Source organism: Syngnathus typhle, linkage group LG2 (assembly GCF_033458585.1).
Source record: "Syngnathus typhle isolate RoL2023-S1 ecotype Sweden linkage group LG2, RoL_Styp_1.0, whole genome shotgun sequence".
NCBI lineage: Eukaryota > Metazoa > Chordata > Actinopteri > Syngnathiformes > Syngnathidae > Syngnathus > Syngnathus typhle.
This window is the reverse complement of record NC_083739.1, coordinates 3,042,935-3,052,466: the sequence shown is the minus strand read 5'-3', so window position 1 is coordinate 3,052,466 and position 9,532 is coordinate 3,042,935. Positions and strand designations below refer to the sequence as shown.

Below are 9,532 nucleotides of genomic sequence, written 5' to 3'. Positions count from 1 at the left end.
GAAACTTTCTGCAGCAGAGGATCTTTTGCTGTCTCCTGAACAATTTTCTGTAGCATACCATCTGATGTTGGGAGTGAAGCAGTCACCATGTTTATGTGTGTTTCCGACTCATCAGTCACCGGGGTGACCAGCATGCCACTGTTTGGTGCTGGTGCTCGAGATAAAGCATCTGCCAGTACAATATATTTTCCAGGTGTGTAAATAAGCTCAAAGTCGTAGCGCTGCAATGCCATCATCATGCGCTGAATTCTGGGTGACATGTCGTTAAGGTTCTTTTTTCTGATTGTGATGAGCGGTTTGTGGTCGGTCTCTACTGTAAAGGTTGGCAGTCCATACACGTAAGTGTGAAACTTTCCACATCCAAACACTAACCCCAAAGTCTCTTTCGCTGCTCGGTCTCTGTCATTGATCTAGACGCATATGCTACAGGTTGCCATTTGTCCTCATTCATTTGTAGCAGTGCTGCTCCCAAACCATCCTTTGAGGCATCAGTGGAGATCTTTGTGGGTTTTGATGGGTCAAAGAATGGGAGGACTGGCTCTGTAGTTACAGTTTCCTTTAATTTTTTCCACTCCCTCTCATGTCGATGAGTCCATTCAAATACTGTGTTGTGCTGTAGTAACTCCCTGAGGCATGCCGTCTTAGAGGTAAGATTAGGGATGAACTTGCCCAGGAAGTTGATCATCCCCATGGCTCTCAGGACACCTTTTTTGTCAGTGGGGGCAGGCATATCCAATATGGCTTGCACTTTTGACTGGTCAGGTTCCACACCTTCACTTGTGACTTTGTCTCCCAAAAAAGTCATCTCTTTGACACCAAAGAGACACTTGTCTCTATTCAGTTTTAGTCCATGCTTTTTGACTCTCTGAAAGAGTTTCTCCAGTCTTTCATCATGTTGTTGTCGTGTTTTTCCCCAGACGACCAAGTCATCTATGTAAACTCTGGTGCCGTCCAGACCCTCTATCATGGACTCCATTGCTCTGTGGAAGATCTCTGGCGCTGATTTAATGCCAAATGGGAGTCTTAAGAAACAGTAACGTCCAAATGGTGTGTTAAAGGTGGTGTACTTGCTGCTTTCCGGGTCAAGCCTCAGTTGCCAGAATCCGTGAGAGGCATCTAGTTTACTAAAAAAACTTAGCACCAGTCATTTCACTAATGATCTCTTCCCGTTTTGGGATTTGATAATGCTCTCTCTTTATGTTATCGTTTAAATCTTCGGGATCAAGGCAAACTCTTAAGGCACCTGTGTTCTTCTTTTTGACACACGTGATTGAGTTGACCCAATCTGTGGGTTCTTCCACTCGCTCAATGACCGCCATTTGAGTCATTCTTTCAAGTTCTTTTTTCAAGCCAGCTCTGAGTGGTGCTGGCACTCTCCTTGGGGCGTGCACAACGGGCTTGGCATCATCTTTGAGTTGTATTTTGTAAGTGTAAGGTAAAGTCCCATGTCCTTTGAAGACAGAAGAAAACTTCTCCACTATGTTTGCACTTCCCTCACACTGTTTTTGTTCCTGTCCTTTGTCTTGCATGACTACTTTAATGTTGTCAGTATTAATCTGATAGATCCTCTTTACTAGACCTAGATCCTCAGAGGCTTTGTCTCCTAAAAGAGACTCGTGTCCATTTGGCACAATGGTGAATAACAGGTTATGCTGTTTGCCTTTTGCCATTATTTTAAGTCTGCATCCACCTTTTGTCTTTATTGGCTGATTATTATAAGCCTTCAGGGGTGTGACTCTTTCTGTGAATTTTTTTAGGCTTCTCAGTCAGTGCATTTAAATCTTTCTCACTGATCAAATTAGCTTTAGGATTCAGTTGAACTTTATACTAGCTTCAGCTAGTTGTTTATTTAATCACTCTGGTAGTCTCATGCTAACTCTCTTCTTCCACTGCCTGTGCATACATTCCGTCCTACCGAGTTCCCTTGAGGCTATACAGCCCTCTGTCGGTGATCGTCTGCAACCACATATCAATACAGTCAACACTGAATGAAAAGTGACGTTTGTAGGAGAAAACAAACCTGGAACAATGTTGCACTCTTGCTGCTCCAAAAGCGCGCACACGCCGCGCAGTTGACCACCCGGTGCGATGACGTCAGAGAAAAGTGGCGTAGTGCATTGTGGGTCTTGTAGTCTGTGCGTCCTCATTTAGTAAACAATGGTACGGGTTGAATCGTTCCTGTTATTAAAAACAATTTTCTATCTTAAATGGACGGAAAGGTCAACAAACAAAGATAAATTTTTTCCTTTGTCCTTTTAATAAGGACTTTTCTAGATGTATTATGATGCTGGTATCCCCGCCTTGGCCACTGAGAGGCAGTATTATAATGCAAACAAACGTAAAAGAACATTGGAAAGTGAATCGGCCTCTTCTCCATAATCGATCGTTTTCCATCTTTATCGTCTTTTCTTTCTTTCACCGTCAACTGGCTTTGTAACCCCATTTGCTTAACTCTTCGGTGATCATTCTTTCTCCCCCACCCTCCCCTTTTCACTCTGAAATAAAAACTTCCCTTTTCCCTTCCATATTTTCCTCGCTGTCACTTTTATGATGATTGTTAGTCGATGTGTTTTCTCACACACTCCTTCATCCTCTTCCTCCGCCATTGCTCTCATTTCTGGCCACGTGTCCAGCCTCATGGGTCATATATTTACAAACATTTTGTAAGACTTTAATCTCTCAAATGTGATCTTGCCGCACTGACGCCAGCATTTAAGTCTTGAAGCAGAATTTGAGCTTTAAATCTCACATGCAACAACATGATGCCACCAATTATCCCACTGGAAAGAAACCTGATTGTTTACAAATAACGCTAAGAGAAACTCGGACGGAATGTAGTATTGGAAAGTGAGGGACGCTATCACAATATAGATTTTTACACCGACGTTCCACTAGGGGGTGCTACATATGAGCTTGTCAGTGCAGTGGCGTCTTTAACAGTAATGAATGAATTAAGCATGTTCTGTTTTGCATTGCAACCAATCTCATGACATCAAATCCTGCCTCGAATTCAAGTGCCATCTAAAGGGTGAGAATTTGGTGGTTGGGGAGGGGGGGCACCAAAGAAAGGTCTCTGTGTCCCTGTGCCCCCCGACCTTGTACAATTTTTTTTCCATTCCACTGATGCCATGAGTCTATCACGGGATGACTTGATAAACCTTGATGGTGTACGGTATAGAAAGAGCACCCTTGTTAGGGAGCTATTTCACACTCATTACATGCTTGTTGCCATTCATTACGTCCAAAAGGGCAAAAAGTCACTCCACAAAGCAAAAACAGGACTAACGCAAACGTTGATGAATTCATTTTGTGACATCCTCACAAAAAGCTCCACATTCCAACCCAGAACGTTTTGTGCTTTCCTGGATGGGTGACATATCTGAAAATGATCCACTAGTTACTTTTCCCTCGTTTATTCAAAGTCAAAGTCAAAGTCAGCTTTATTGTCAAATCTCTCCACATGTCACAACACACAAAGAGACCGAAATTGCGTTTTTCTCTATCCCACGGTGATGAGACACATAACACGATAGACATACAAGTACGCGACACAATATAAAAACAAGAAGGCAAAAATTCAAAGAATCAATAGTAAGAGTGATGAATACCGTTTTTTTCCGTGTATAGTGCGCAAAATTTAACTAATTTATTGTCCTAAAATCTGGGGTGCGCACTTTACATGGGTACAAAAAAAAAGTAATTTTTTTATTTGTATTTATTTTTTTAAGTCCCAATGATCGTCACACACGCAAGGAGGCAATGGGTCCCATTTTTATAGTCTTTGGTATGGTCTTAACTAGGCTGGATGTAATTTTTTTTGTTGGCGTTGATTTCTCCGACTGCCCGTAAACGCACCACCGCGCTCCGTGCGCGCACGGGACAGCAAACGAGCAGGTGATCGAGCAAGCGTCTGATACGAGAGCTAGGGATGGGCGATACCAATGATTTCGGAATTGATCCGATACCAAGTATTTCCTACCCAAAATACCCGATATTCGATCCGATATTGATACCGGAAGTGTAATTTCCCGCCAAAAAAACAATTTAAATGCAGTGGCATTCTTGCTCTTGGAGAGTCATCTATTGAATTTTGTAGAAAAAAGTATTACGTCATGTACATGAATTATTAACTGTGTGTCTCTCTGTGTGTCTCTCTGTGTGTCTCTCTGTGTGTCTCTCTCTCTCTGTGTCTCTCTCTCTCTCTGTGTCTCTCTCTCTCTGTGTCTCTGTGTCTCTCTCTCTGTGTCTCTCTCTCTCTGTGTGTCTCTCTCTCTGTGTCTCTGTGTCTCTCTCTCTGTGTCTCTCTCTCTGTGTGTCTCTCTCTCTCTCTCTCTGTGTCTCTCTGTGTGTCTCTCTCTCTCTCTGTGTCTCTCTGTGTCTCTCTCTCTCGCTCTCTCGCTCTCTCTCTGTCTCTCTCTCTGTCTCTCTCTCTCTCTCTGTGTCTCTCTGTGTCTCTCTCTCTCTCTGTGTCTCTCTCTCTCTCTGTGTCTCTCTCTGTGTCTCTCTCTCTCTGTGTCTCTCTCTCTCTGTGTCTCTCTCTCTCTGTGTCTCTCTCTCTCTGTGTCTCTCTCTCTCTCTCTCTCTCTGTCTCTCTCTCTCTCTCTGTGTCTCTCTGTGTGTCTCTCTCTGTGTCTCTCTCTCTCTCTGTGTCTCTCTCTGTGTCTCTCTCTCTCTGTGTCTCTCTCTCTCTCTCTCTCTCGTTGGGAAAAAGTTTTGTCTGCTAGTATAATCTAAAAAGAGACATGGCTTAATCGATTTATAACTATCAATTTATAAAGCCACTGGATACTTACATTTAATATTGTAATACTTTAGTGTTAGGAAGTGGAGTTACAAATAAAACGTATGGCGTTCGACCACAAATTGAAAAGGGGAAAACTTTATTTATAAATGACTGACTAAAGCGTAGTAATTATTGCTTCAAATAGCACTTCAACCACAAATGCTTACGATTTTTGGTTAGCACCCGATACCTGGATATTAGGGGTGTAAATCGCGGGTTTTTTCACGATACGATATAATATCGATATAAAGAACTACGATACGATATTTGCCGATATCTTAAAGCCTGCTGCGATTCATTCACGATATATCGCGATATAGTGCTCTACGATCGATTTTTTTTTTTTTAATAAAAAATATAGAACAATATCCTGATTTATAACAATTCATACGCAAAATCAACAAGGTACTGCAAACTCTTTATTTAGGAAATGACAAGAGTATTGTAGTATACAAAGTGCTTATTTTAACACTGAACTTTGATGTCGTGTTTTTTCTTTAAATGTGCGGCGAGATTTGTGCTCCCTGTATATTTGATCACCGCATGGCAGGATTTACAAACTGCACGTGTCTTGTCCGTTGAGCCATCTTTTCTTTGGAATCCAAAGTGCTTCCAAACGAATGACTTGAAGCCTAAAGGGGAGCAAATTTCCTCGTCTCTTTGGACACTAGCCATAGCACCAGCCCAGGAGCCGCGTACTAGTTGTCGCCTCCCCTTTCACGCGCGTGCTCTGCTCACAACACAACAACGCCGGGCGCACTGCTCCCGGAGAGAGGAAGCAAGCAACAATGAACTGGATTTCAAAATAAAGTCGCGTCTAATGTCCGAGGTCAAACACGGCGATATAAATCGATGTTTACCTTTAGCATCGATGCCAATAAATCGTAGAGCATTATATCGATTAATCGATGTGTATCGATGTATTGTTACACCCCTACTGGATATGTCTTGCTTTTCTGAAACGCTGCTTCTAAGGTACTTTGGTACCTTAGCCTCCCTCGGTGTGGCTGCAGGGTTTTCCGTCGCTGCCTTAGTGTCTGCGGCACGTTTCAACTGCAGCTCTTCATGAACGGTGGGGTGAATTTTGCTTAAATGTTTTGTCAAGTTTGTGGTGTTGTCACAATATTTAATTGTTTTGTGACATATTTCACATTTTGCCTCGTTGTTATTAAGTAAAAGATAATATCCCCAAACCAGACTTCTCTTGCGTTCGGACTGGGCCGCCACCGTGGCGATGCTTGTTTGTGTTTGTTTGGATTGGAACGGGGGGGCAGAGGAGGAGGGCTTGGCTTGTGAGAAAAGGGGGCGGGAGCAGAGCAGAGCAGGACACGCCGGTGCAGCAGGCGGAAGGAAAAGTTGTGCTAGCATGAGTGCAAGTCGTCAAATTGGAGCAGAAAAAAAATGAGGAAAAATATAATTAAATAATTGTAAGTATCGATATTTTAGCGAGGGAGATCCATACTCAAAAATGAGCAGCCTGGATCGATATATCGATATTTTGGTATCGATCCGCCCATCCCTAACGAGAGCATTGCGGTCGCATGGAGCGTGTTTGTGACGTTGTGACGCTCACCCGCGTCTCGTCACGCCGCCCGGCTTGTCGCGCAATCACCCACGCTGTGACTGAAAGGAAGGCGGCGTTTAGTTTAAGACTCCTGCGGCACGTACCACGCTTTAGCTCCCGTCGCCCGCCTTTCACCTGTCACTACATCTGAGAGTCGAATGCAGCGGAGACATTTTCTCTGCCGGCCGGCAAAATCACAAAATGATAGTCTAGTCAATAAACTGACAGCAGAGGGAACAAGCTAAAGAGATGACATATTGACAATCCAAAGAAAAAAATATCCGCACTCCTGGATGGTGAACTGCAAAATATTCTTTGAAGTAAACACAACACCAGAGCAGGTCAAAATACTCCTTATTAAAAATAAAGAACCGAGCTGCCTAATATTGTTGGTTGTATCATGTTGTATGTCTTGGATATTGCGTGAAGAAACGAAACGGAACTGAACTGAACTAATGTCAGTGGATGACAAGGTCAGGGAAAGATGGCTGACCAACTTCACTTTGATTTCCAAGATGATAAACTTTTCAAGTCAAAAAATAAAATAAGCCGTCTGTCAGGTTAAATCTGAAAAAGCCACCATTTCACTAATTGTCGGCCTCTTGTTTTGTTACTTCCAAATGTGCTAAAATGTTTTAATAACAGATAAGAGCCACCTTTTCACTCATTGTTGGTCTGTCTTCTTTTTTGGTTCTTCGGAACATGCTAAAAGGTTTGAACGACCAACTCCACGATACAGTTTCCTTTCTAAGGCGGTAAACATTTCCAAGCGCAATCATTTGAAAAGCTCCCGCTTCACAAATTGTCGGCCTCTTGTTTTGTTTCTTCCAAATGTGCTAAAATGTTTTAATAACAGATAAGAGCCACCTTTTCACTCATTGTTGGTCTGTCTTCTTTTTTGGTTCTTCGGAACATGCTAAAAGGTTTGAACGACCAACTCCACGATACAGTTTCCTTTCTAAGGCGGTAAACATTTCCAAGCGCAATCATTTGAAAAGCTCCCGCTTCACAAATTGTTGGCCTCTTGTTTTGTGTTAGAATAATTAGTTTTGCTGAAGCGCTGGTCGGCCTGAAACCGAAGGTCACATATCTTCGCTCAAGTCAACATATGTGCCGGCTAGCCTTGGGGAGTCCTTATACTCCCTTTCCTTGTCTTATCTTTGAGAGGCCCTCACAAGTTAGAAACAGAACATCTTTGTTCTTTGTTTCTTGTTAGTTCAAGAGAAGTCCTCTCTCTGTTAATTGTTTTGTCCGAGACAGTGTTTAGTTATCCCATATTTACTCAATGTTTGTTTAAGTAGACTTCATACAAGTTATCTCACATCGTTGTTGGAGTGTATGCACGAGAGAGACACGGCATCCAGTTTTGGAGATTGCAGCCAGGAACAAGGATGCCAACCATCTAAGAACAGACTCTGCATTCCTGGGGTCACTGATCGGCCAAGGCCATGCGGCCTCGCACCACACAACATTATTAGCTAGCTGAAACAGTGTTGCTACAGACACACTCTCCCCTCCCTTTAGTGTAGCAACGCCTCTTGTAACCAGGGCAACGCAATATAAAAAGAGGAGATGACGGTAGGGCAGGTCAGAATTGGTGGAGGACTGTGAACTGGGCCCTCTACCTAATTCTCCTCGCGAGCAAAAGAATACTGGTTGTCTTCTCCTCTTTGTTTCCAGCGTGTAAATAAATGTCTGATGGTATTTAGACCTGACATTTTATTTCTTCCAAATGTGCTAAAATGTTTTAATAACAGATAAGAGCCACCTTTTCACTCATTGTTGGTCTGTCTTCTTTTTTGGTTCTTCGGAACATGCTAAAAGGTTTGAATGACCATCTCCGATACAGTTTCGTTTCCAAGGCGGTAAACATTTCCAAGTGCAATCATTTGGAAAGCTCCTGCTTCACAAATTGCAGGCCTGTCGTTTTGTTTCTTCCAAATGCTAGGCTCAACCTTTCAGGCATGTCTCTATATTGTGTGTCACCGTCACAGCTACGCAATGTCTCAGTCGGACTGCTCGCTGGGTTTCGCATTGGCATCTGGCTCTGACAGTCCACTTCCTCTCTGGCTGCCACAGCCAACATCTTTGAGAGCAGCCATAAGATGATGTACCCAAGGTCCAGACATTGATATCTGTCCGTCTGTGCCCCAATTAAATTGACCAGAAATGCACGAGATCAGCTGCGCCAGTCTTTTGATGCGCTCTGAGCAGGTCGAAATTGAGACCGATTTTTGGTCCTCCATAGCTTTGCCACAATTCCCAGCTTTGGAGCAGTCTGCCAAATTAGAATACGCCATGTTGATGCACAGAGATCTCTGTATATTATACATGTCAATTCCAAAATTCTCAAAGCAACTTTACAATGCTCAAAAACACCCAAACGCTCGCTAACAGCTTGCTGGCTTGACAGTACAAATGACATGCACAGGAGCAGGTCACAGACTACTGATAAGGCAGAACTAATTGTTCTGTGAAGCTCGGCTTATACACAACACTGCCTTATAAGGCTTTGATGGTTTAAGCCTTAAAGGGGATTTGTCATGAGGTCCACTTTTCCCTTCCACATCCAAAATATCCATCCCTGATTTGTCATGTGATTGATACATGGTTAGAAACCTGAGTGCCTGGAGATTTGATGAATGCCCTTCATTTTAAGATACCATCATATCTGCAGGCTCAATGAGCATTTAAACGAGACACAAGAGGAATGGCCGCCGCCGCATTCATCTGACACGGCTGCTGCCATTTCGGCACCGCACAAGATGTCAGTGGGACAACTGATCTTTTGTTGTTGTTGTTTTTCTTCTTCTTCTTCTTCCCAAGACATGGACTTGACAGGAGCACTGATTGGTTGAGACTAGGGGTGTAAATCGCGGGTTTTGTCATGATACGATATAATATCGATATAAAGAACTACGATACGATATTTGCCGATATCTTAAAGCCTGCTATATCGCGATATAGTGCTCTACGATCGATCTTTTTTTTAAAATAAAAAATATAGAACAATATCCTGATTTATAACAATTCATACGCAAAATCAACAAGGTACTGCAAACTCTTTATTTAGGAAATGACAAGAGTATTGTAGTATACAAATTGCTTACTTTAACATTGAACTTTGATGTGGTGTTTTTTCTTTAAATGTGCGGCGAGATTTGTGCTCCCTGAATATTTGATCA

The 9,532-nt window shown here is 42.7% G+C and overlaps 1 long non-coding RNA gene across 1 annotated transcript; it reads right to left on the bottom strand.

Annotated features, from left to right (window-relative positions):
• Window positions 1–1,815: 1,815 nt before the first annotated feature.
• On the bottom strand, window positions 1,816–2,653 carry LOC133150464 (uncharacterized). Its single transcript, XR_009713774.1, has 2 exons — window positions 2,021–2,653; window positions 1,816–1,956 (listed from the first exon to the last, which is right to left on the bottom strand). It is a non-coding gene; the product is annotated as an uncharacterized LOC133150464 (long non-coding RNA).
• Between the last annotated feature and the right edge of the window lie 6,879 nt (window positions 2,654–9,532).